Source organism: Podarcis tiliguerta, assembly GCF_965153285.1.
Source record: "Podarcis tiliguerta genome assembly, chromosome: 6".
Lineage (NCBI taxonomy): Eukaryota > Metazoa > Chordata > Lepidosauria > Squamata > Lacertidae > Podarcis > Podarcis tiliguerta.
The window spans coordinates 40200269-40210599 of record NC_139539.1 but is presented as its reverse complement, the minus strand read 5'-3'; positions in this window follow the sequence as shown (position 1 = coordinate 40210599).

Genomic DNA, 10331 nt, shown 5'->3' with positions numbered 1-10331 from the left:
GTTGCTTGGCTGTGTTGCTCACCCAATAAGAAGTCTAAGAATGACTGGGGGGTGGAGCTTGCATGCCTTGTGTGTGGCTAGTTAATGCAAGCTGAGGGGTTTTTTGAATGCTGGGCGCCATTTTGTTGCACGTGCTGCTGCAAACTTTGCAGTGCAAAGCCAGGCCGGGGAGCCATCTTAAGTTGAGGCTGCATAGGCCTTGTGGTGCATGTGATTCAGATTCTATTCAGTTGAACCTCTGGCTACAAAGTTGGTTGGACAGTTGTTCTTGAAGCTACCCAGCATGAGTTTGACCAGACTGCAGGAGGACAGGAAGACTGGAGTGCCTGGAACAGGTGAGGCTGCAGGTCCCTTATTTTGGCTGCTGGTCCCTTATTTTCAAGGCTGCTGGCCCCTTATTTTCAAATCTGTAAGTTGACAGCTATGGTGCTGGGGCCAAACTAGATCCAGCTAGATTGAAAAAATACTGTTCAATATTATAGGTAAAGGTAAAAGTACCCCTGCCCGTACGGGCCAGTCTTGACAGACTCTAGGGTTGTGCGCCCATCTCACTCAAGAGGCCGGGGGCCAGCGCTGTCCGGAGACACTTCCGGGTCACGTGGCCAGCGTGACATCGCTGCTCTGGTGAGCCAGAGCCGCACACGGAACGCCGTTTACCTTCCCGCTAGTAAGCGGTCCCTATTTATCTACTTGCACCCGGGAGTGCTTTCGAACTGCTAGGTTGACAGGCGCTGGGACCGAACAACGGGAGCTCACCCCACTGCGGGGATTCGAACCGCCGACGTTTAGATCGGCAAGCCCTAGGGGCTGAGGCTTTTACCCCCAGCACCACCCGCGTCCCGTTCAATATTATAGGGTTGAAGAATTAGAAGCCCCCTGTTCAGGTCTTGTCCTCTTCACTCTCAACCTTAACACTGTCTCCCTCTCTCCTCTCTTTTTCAATACACAGCAGCAGTTTAAGCTCAGCTCAACATCTCCCCTTCCAACTCTAAGTTTTTCTGACTTGGGTCTGACCCCAGCCGAGGTCTCCTTATGTTCTACTGCAACAACCAAACACTGAATTACCACTCTGGTGGCTCACCTGTACTAAAAACTTTTCCCCTGATTAGTTTTCCCTCTTTACATGCTCATTTTCCACATTGATCCTCCTCCAAGAAAAGCCCCACCCAATCACTCCCCGCAAATGAACTCCTCCCTGAAATCCACACAAATACGTTTCCCCTTCAGTTAACTAGTCTGCAGAATTATTACCAAAAATGTTCCTTTCCCTCCCCAAAGAGAAACAAAGCTGCACTTTCTTTGCCACACCAGCTCTCTTCCATTGTGCTTGGGGGCATGCAGAGGGTTGCAAATGAGCTCCGGCAGGAGGGAAGGAGGATCTGTTCCCATGACAACAGATGCCGGGCCAAAACACCAATCCTCTTCACCCAAAGAGAAAGAAACAGCACAGGAGTGGGGTGGGGGACAAGGGGCACAATTTAAATGATATTAGCTGGCACTAATCAGTCACCATCTATGTTGATGGTGAATTAGCCTGCCTCCTTACTATCCCTTTTCCAAACAAACAATGCAGACACAAAACCACGTGGCATTGTGACCACATCTATTTGCACATCTGAACTGGTCACCTACACGGACTGAAGCCTGATAAAAATAACAACAGCAACAATACCCTGCCTTTCTCCCTGGTGGGACTCAAGGCAGCTCACAGATAAAAATAAGAACTATTAAAAACATAGAGAAAGCAATAATTAAAAAATGAAACATTGATAGAATTAAAACTATATACATCATCTATTGATTACGTTCTGAGATTCCTACATTGCCAAATGCCTTTTAAGCATTGAACATGATGATTGATTTGGGTGGTCTCCACCCCCATCATGGTATATGACATGTAATTTCCATCTGATGGAGCTGGTAACTGATCTTTTCCAAATATACTCTATCTGATCTATATGTGTATACTGGGGAATCATACGGTTCATTTTCTTCAATAATATATTCATGAATAGTTTTGCATCTACAAGAGAAATTGGATGGTATGAACTCACCATTTCTCCATCTTTCTTTCTTTATTTTAAAATAACTATGTGCTCAAATCCCTGCACACACTCCAGCGTAGTGGAGTATTAGTCCTCGATAGTCCCCTACAGAGCATGGGGAAGCAAATACCATCGATGGATTACTTTGAATGAGTTATTTCCCTTATGTGTGATGACACTAACCAGAATAGTACAGAGTCTCAAATTTGGTTCCATTTCATACAGTATTCTCTGTCTTTGATGAGGAAAGTAAAAACGTTAGAAATAAAGACTTTAAAAACAAAACAAAACCATATACAGTATTGAATCGCTGGCACCATCCGGGAACTGTGCAATATTTCCACAGTAAAATATTTTGTACAGTGCAATGCTTTCCCATTGGAGAATTGCTATTTGGTGCAATGTGAGCATGTATCTTGGGAAGTTAAGGAGCTCATGACCTGCTTGAAGTTCTGACCAATTTGTGCATCCAGAGATTCCTCTGCAGCATAAGTGAAACGGTTGTCTTGGGAATAAAGCAAGGGGCAGAGGGTAGGGGCGGGTGTCTGGATGATGTTGAGAGTTCAAAGCCACATGGAGAAGATCAGGCAGAAAATATTTATTATCTGAGAGGATGCCCCCTAATCCTGCAGCATGCAATGGGGCCTGCAAGCACATTCCCTGTATTGAAGGTTGACACTTTGCTGAGGCCAGGGCTCCATCCTATTAACATTCCTCTGTGAGATGAAAGCGGCAGACCAGCGGCCAGACAAGCTCTCCCAGCAGAAACAACACCTGCTAAAGCCATGTGCTCAATCAGTTCCCTTTTCAAAACAGAAGCTCAGGATTTGGGAGGCAGGATGGGGTCTGGAATAGATACAGACTCCAAAAGAGCTTTTTTCTCTCCCCTTCCTATTGAAAAAGTTGCACCTGGTTCTACTTTGCAGGCCTCTCTCTGCAATTTTGTTTATTTTCCCCCTTTTACCAGTGAGGAGGAAACTAGAGCCAAGATTCCAAGAGTCTTAACTTTTTAATTCTTCATCAGTGGGGAAGATTTTCATTTTGATAATGAGGGGTAAAGGACAGTAACAAGGGCCTTAACTCAGGGCCTGGTGGAGAAACTGTGACTTGCCTCCAGATGTTGCTGGACTTCATTAGCACCAGCCAGGATAACTGGAGTGGTGGAAGTTGTAGGGCTCATCCCGAAGGCCCCCAATGAAGTGGGCATCCAATCTGGCTGAATAAAGTACAGTGGTGCCCCACAAGATGAATGCCTCGCAAGACAGAAAACCTGCAAGACGAAAGGGTTTTCCGTCTGCAGAGGCGCTTCGCAAGACGAATTTCCCTATGGGCTTCCTTCGCAAGACGAAAATTGACGGAAAAAAATGATTATTATTTTTGCTCCAAAACCCCTTATTCTGAATCACTAAGCTGCTAAAAGCATTTTAGCAGCAAAACCGCTAACCCCCCCCTTAAAAAGCCGTTTTTAGCCCTTTTTTAGCCAATAGCGCTAATAGCGCTACTCCATCAATGGGCTTGCTTCGCAAGACGAAAAAAACGCAAGACGAAAAGACTCCCGGAACGGATTCTTTTCGTCTTGCGAGGCACCACTGTATAATAAAGTCCTTCTGCATGCAGTGCATAGTTAGTCTATGGAACTCATTCCTATAGGAGGCCATGATGGCCATCATATTGGATGGCTTTAAAAGAGAAATGGACACATTTATGGAGATGAAGGCTACTAGCCATGATAGCTATGCTCTGCCTCCATGGTACAAGGCTGCAAGGCTTCTGTCTAGCAGTTGCTGGAAACCACAGGATGTGAGAGGGCTCTTGTGCTCAGGTCCTGCTTGCCAGTTTCCCATGGGCATCTAGTTGGCCACTATGAGAACAGGATGCTGGATTTGATGGACCATTGGCCTGATCCAACAGGCCCTTCTTATGTTCTTACCACCTACATGTTGTGGATTCATCCTGATTTGCTTGCCCATAGTTTCCAGAGTGGTTACATTATATCAGTGAGCAAATCAGTGAGCCAGCGTGGTATAGTGGTTAAGAGCGGTGGACTTGTAATCTGGTGAACCGGGGTCGCATCCCCGCTCCTCCACATGCAGCTGCTGGGTGACCTTGGGCTAGTCACACTTCTCTGAAGTCTCTCAGCCCCACTCACCTCACAGAGTGTTTGTTGTGAGGGAGGAAGGGAAAGGAGAATGTTAGCCGCTTTGAGACTCCTTCGAGTAGTGATAAAGCGGGATATCAAATCCAAACTCTTCTTCTTCTCTTCTTCCTCCTCCTCCTCTTCCGCCTCTTCTTCTTCTTCTTCTTCATTGTGGTTTATTTGTGAGGAGGTTATACAACAACGAGCATTCATCTTGCGTTCATCCTGATTTGCTTGCAGGATGTTAATAATTCACTCCACATTTTTCGAATGCATTTCCCCATCACTTTCCTAACTGCGAAAGCTAGAGCGAACAGAGCTATGCAAACCTCAGTTTCCAGTGGTTTGTTTCCCACGGTTACCAATAGAAGGCACAGTTTGCACTCTTAAAGCTCTGTTGGCTTTGTGATCTGCATGTGGCCTCGTGTGCCTGCGTGTGTTACAGAACCCCACATGCCAGCTGTGCATATAGCCCCAGTCACAGAGGATGCCATGTGCTTAGATACATGTGTCATGTCCTCAACTTCCTTTAGGGCCATTTAAAATGGACTGTTTGCACAAAGAAGTGCAGAAGAGATGCTACGGTTGAGCCACCTGCTCCCCTGCCTTATCCTGCTACTGCTGCTTATCATCTGTCACCTTGCAGGTCTATTGTCAAATGCCTGCCAGCCCCACCAAGGTCATTGAGGTGCAAGTGTGCCAACACGCACAGGCTAGAGGAAAGTCTGTGGAGCGAGGGAACAGAACTCCTGCGATCTATGCTCCTTCCATCAGCCATTGACAGCTGCCAGTTTGCAAAAGGTTGGCAAGTTGTCGTCTCCTCTTCCAAATTCCGCATTAAAATCTCGAGGTTTGTTGGGACTTTGCCCTTGTTAATCAGCATGTCCTCCCCCCCCCAAAAAAAAGGCTTTAAGAGTGTTCCTGAGTTTTCTTAATGGACCTGGAAGCATGCGCGGAATTCTCTGCAGGGGAGCAAACTGCACATTGCCCTCGTTAATGTCATCTGAATCGGGAAGGGGAAAGAGAGAATTCCTGGCATTCATTACTTTCATTTCATTCTCTGTTTAGCAGCCCAAGGTGGGGGTAAGGAGATGGAATCTGTAAGTTTTTATTAACCCAAGTGGAAATGGGAGCGCATGTTACAGTGCTTTTACTGTGTAATAAAACACACTTGGGGACAATACTGGAAGCCACAGAATAAAGGAGCAGAGGAAGAGGGCAGGAGGGGATGTGTGGAAACGTTCATTTCTTCACAGCAGTACCCTAGAGATACAATACCCACAAATCACTACCACCCCCAAAAGGACAGAGGTGACAGCTTTCACAGGCTACTATAAAAGCCATCCCTATTTCCAGCAACTGTCTTCTAATTGTACCAAAGTTTGGCTCTTGTCATCACCGGGTCTAATGGTCAGATATTTAGAAAATCAGCAGCTAAGTTACAATCTGGCTGTCTTTCTCCCGCAGAAGCTAAAGGAATGTTATGAACATGGAGATACTTTGTACAGGCCAAACAAGCTCAGAAATGCTGCAATTTCTGTGGTGTGTTATATGAGTTCTTTCTGTATGAACAGTTCACCAACACCCTTTTGTTCAGGGCCTCAGTCGTTGCTTGTGGGAAATACTGAAATACAATTATTTCCAGCAGAAAGTCAGAGAGCAACTGATGTAAATGCATAGACACTGATGGCTACGGGGAAATCAAACCGCACCAAAGGTGTACAACAACCAGGTCTTGGGCTAATTAATATTCTACAGCCTTTTAAATGTGCCTGTTATTGTTTTGCTGTTTTGCCTTACTTATTTACTTGTTTTTTATCCTGCCTTTTATCCTGTGAACCTCCTTGGGATCTATAACGGAGGGCAGTATATCAATCAATCAAATAAATGAAACATCAGGGATAGGGAACCTCTGGTTATTAAGACTACAGCTTCCATCATCCCTGATGATTGGCTGTGCTGGCTGGTGCTGATGGGAGTCCGAGTCCAAGAACACCTGGAGGTATTTCTAGTGCAAATGCAATGCAATTACAGCTGGAGGTGCTTGTATACATAATGCGCAATTCTAAACACTATGCTCCATTAATCAACTTGTAAAGGCCTTCGAGCACAATTTCTGAAGGCAAGTTCCCCAAGAACAGATATTTATAGAAATTAGACTAAGCATTTAAATGGAAATCAATGTTAAAAGCTAACTTAAATCTAACATAGCAACAGCAATGGCCTATGGTGTATGTGTGTTTTGTTTACACATTTAGGCTTTGGATTCAGGCTTTTAACATAATTTCCAGGTCTTCTGGCATGCTGATATCCAAGTTTTGCAAACCATTCTCAGATTTTTACAAGATGCAGCACAATTCAATTCCATTTTTAGTTGACCATTTTAGTTGAATGCTGAAAGAAAGATACAATTTTTTGCTTCATGCAAGTGGCAGTGCTAAAGAGTTTGCTTCATGCAAGTGGCAATGCTAGAGAGAGAAAATACTGTGCTTTAAGTAGGTTCCCAGACAGTAACCTTAAGTACGAGTCTGAATTTGTTTTAGGAAATTGTGCTTGGTAGAAAGTAAAGGATAATTAACCAGGCATTTGGTAAGTAGTTTCCGAGTGCCCATCATGAGTCATATCCTGTGCTGGTTTGTATATTTTCTGCTCTAGATATATTTATTTGTATCACTGCATTTCTGAAATGGTGATGGCTGTTTTGTTATTGAACCCCACCCGTTGTGAGGAATAGCAAGTTAGAAATGCTTTCTCTAATTGTGATTCCCGGGTATTAAATGCTGTTAGTGTCAAATTTAAGATGCCCCACTCATGCTGCTCTTTCTTTTTAAGGACGTAAACTCTAAATAGTTGTACAAAGACATAGATCACATTCACACCATTCTAAGTACATGGCTTCCCTTCCCCAAAATATGGGGAATTGCAGTTTATTAAGAGTGCTAGGAACTGCGGCTCTGTAAGGGCAAACTACCGTTCTCATGATTCAGTGTGCTTTAAATGTATGGTATGGTTGTGACCTTAATTGCTAAGGTATTAATTGCTTCATGGTTAGAAATTGCATATACAGTGGTGCCTCGCAGGACGAAATTAATTTGTTCTGCGAGTTTTTTCGTCTTGTGAATTTTTTCGCCTTGTGAAGCAGCAATGTGTATTGATGGTTTCCTATAGGAATGCATTGGCAGCTTAAAAAAAAAAGGCGCAAGACGTTTCGTCTTGCGAAGCAAGCCCATAGGGAAATCCGTCTTGCAAAGCAACTCAGAAAATGAAAAACTCTTTCGTCTTGCAAGTTTTTCGTCCTCCAAGGCATTCGTCTTGCGAGGTACCACTGTAATTGGAAAGGGGTAGTCAAATTCTCCTGAAAGTTGATGCTCTAGAACAGGGGTGCCAACTTGAATAAAATATTGGGGCACCCAGGTAAGCCCCAACCTGCATAATGTGGCTCGCGCGCGCACACACACACTCTATTTGAATGGCAATGCCATTTACTTTAGGAGCCCCAGCCCCCTCAAATATTTTACTAGGGGGCAAAGTGACCTAAACCCCTAGGAGTTGGCTCTCTAGAACAGCTTTTGGTACTACCACATGAATTTTGGACCTTAAGTCTTCAGCAGTGTCAAAATTTCATACATCTTAACTGCAAGTTGCAGTTCTGCCTGTTGCAGAATCATTATTTCAGGTACAGTGGTACCTCGGGTTACAGACGCTTCAGGTTACAGACGCTTCAGGGTACAGACTTCGCTAACCCAGAAATACTACCTCGGGTTAAGAACTTTGCTTCAGGATGAGAAAAGAAATTGCGCAGCAACGGCACAGTGGCAGCAGGAGGCCCCATTAGCTAAAGTGGTGCTTCAGGTTAAGAACAGTTTCAGGTTAAGAACGGACCTCCGGAATGAATTAAGTTCTTAACCCGAGGTACCACTGTATCCCTGCAAGAATGTACGAACACCCCTATGAACACTTAATTTTGTTGAAAGATTTATTGTACTTATAAAGGTAATCAGGTTTTTTCATGAGAGAGGGAGAATGTAAGATCACCAGTTATCTCACTGCAGGATTAAGCTATATTTAGTCTAAAAAAATATGGTTAAACAAGCACTGCAAGAAATAACAAACTATGGATATTTTTAAGACTTTTTTTCATGATAAAGTGCACTTTGGCAAGAATCAGTGGGATGGCCAAACCTTTGCCAACGGGGAGGTCAATGTGGGGTTTGATGGTTGTCAGGCATAGTCTCCCCCACCTGCTTCTGCAGCACAGGAATTGCTTCATCAGCAAACTCAGTAGCTTCCTGATTTTCTCCTGCTCCACCCCTGCAATTATTTTTCCCAGACAAGATTCTCCCTACAACAATTTAGTGTCCCTCGAGGCAATGACCAGGTCACAGTATATGCCCCTGTATCATGAGCTGCTCAACGGATAGAAGGCAATACCCATAATTTCCTCATTAACCTTTGTTTCCTTCCTGCCTAGAAGGCACTAGTTGGGCTGATGACCACCTACCCTCATTTACAGCCAAGACGAAGGGACATGTTCAAGCGGTTTGGCCTTTGCCCTGTCACTTTCCCCTGGAAAAACCAGTGGTCTAGCTCTGATTCGGAACAAATGGCAATCCATGGAACACCCAATTGCCATTTTTTCCCAATTCAGCACTAAACTGCAGATTTCCCTGGGGGAAATGCAGCGGGGCAGTGCGGATGAGCCCTAAGATTATCCTGAATCCTTGCTTCAGCTCTGCAACATCAACTTCTTTTCAGACTTCCATTTGCTGAATATTATTTGTTGGAAGGGATTCCCCAAAATTGTGCAGTTCTATGTCCGTTTTATCCCACTTCCCCACTCCAGAGGGACTTTACATAGCCTAGCAGCAGGAGACACTTGCACACAGAAAGCCCCATCCCTGGAATCTCTAGCTAGCAGGATCAGGCAGCAGGTGTGGGGCAGGGTGGAGATCACCGCCTTTGACAATGGTTCTCCAGGGGCTGAGTGGGAATACTGGGCTAGACGAACGAAAGACTCTTTGAAAGCTTCATGTGTTACTACACCAATAGCATCCAGTAAGAATACTGCTGAAGACTTCCAGCTTCTGTGTAAGCCTTTTGGCAACAGAAATTGGGAGGGTGCATTTGAAATTGTACAAACACCTTTCCTGCATTTTATGGTGTAGTGGTTAGTGTTGGACTAGAACCTGGGAGAACTAGGCTTCAATTTGTGCTCAGCCGTGAAGCTCGTTGGGTAACTTTGAGCCAGCCATAAGACTCAGAGGCTGCCCCACCTCTCAGGAGAACCATGAGCTGTGGTCTAAACCACAGAGCCTCTTGGGCTTGCTGATGTCAGCGGTCCCAGCTCCTGCCAACCTAGCAGTTCAAAAGCATGTCAGTGCAAGTAGATAAATAGGTACCACTGTGGTAGGAAGGAAAACAGCGTTTCTGTGCACTCTGGTTTCCGTCACAGTGTTCTGTTGCGCCAGAAGTCATGCCGGCCACATGACCTGGAAAGCTGTCTGTGTCGGCTCCCTCGGCCTGAAAAGTGAAATGAGCGCCACAACCTTTTGACTGGACTTAACCATCCAAGGGTTGGATGGTTACCTTTTACCTTTTACCTTTACCAGGGAGGAAAGGCGGGATATAATTGAAAGTAAAAGAATAGACCTTTATTGCCTACGTGATTACTTAACATGAATGAGATGTTTCTCACTGCTGAGAGGCAGTGAGGTGCAGGGGCTGGAGTGCTTAATGCAACAATCCTGGGCTCTAATATCCAACCATTTGCATTACAGTGCTCTCCTGTGCCTCAACAGGAATTATCGGGTGCTAGCATGCCCCTCATAGGAAGAAGTGGGATAAAACTAATGAGTAATTTATGTTTTATAATCAGTTGGGGTTGCAATGAGGTATGAAAAACCCGCTTTTACCTTCTAATGGTCATAATTGCCCATATGGAAATCAGGGGCTCACAGTATTTCCTGATCGATGGCCAAAGGAGTTTGTGATCTTGCCTAGAGAGTATTTTGATGTGAGGAGCTCCAGAAGATCTCAGGAGATCAGTCTTCAGATAATGTGAAAAAGACCAGTAGAGAAAAGTGGGTGGGGAGCAGCCTTTGAACCGTTTGGCAGGCAAACCATTGAAGTGGCAATGACGACAACTGACG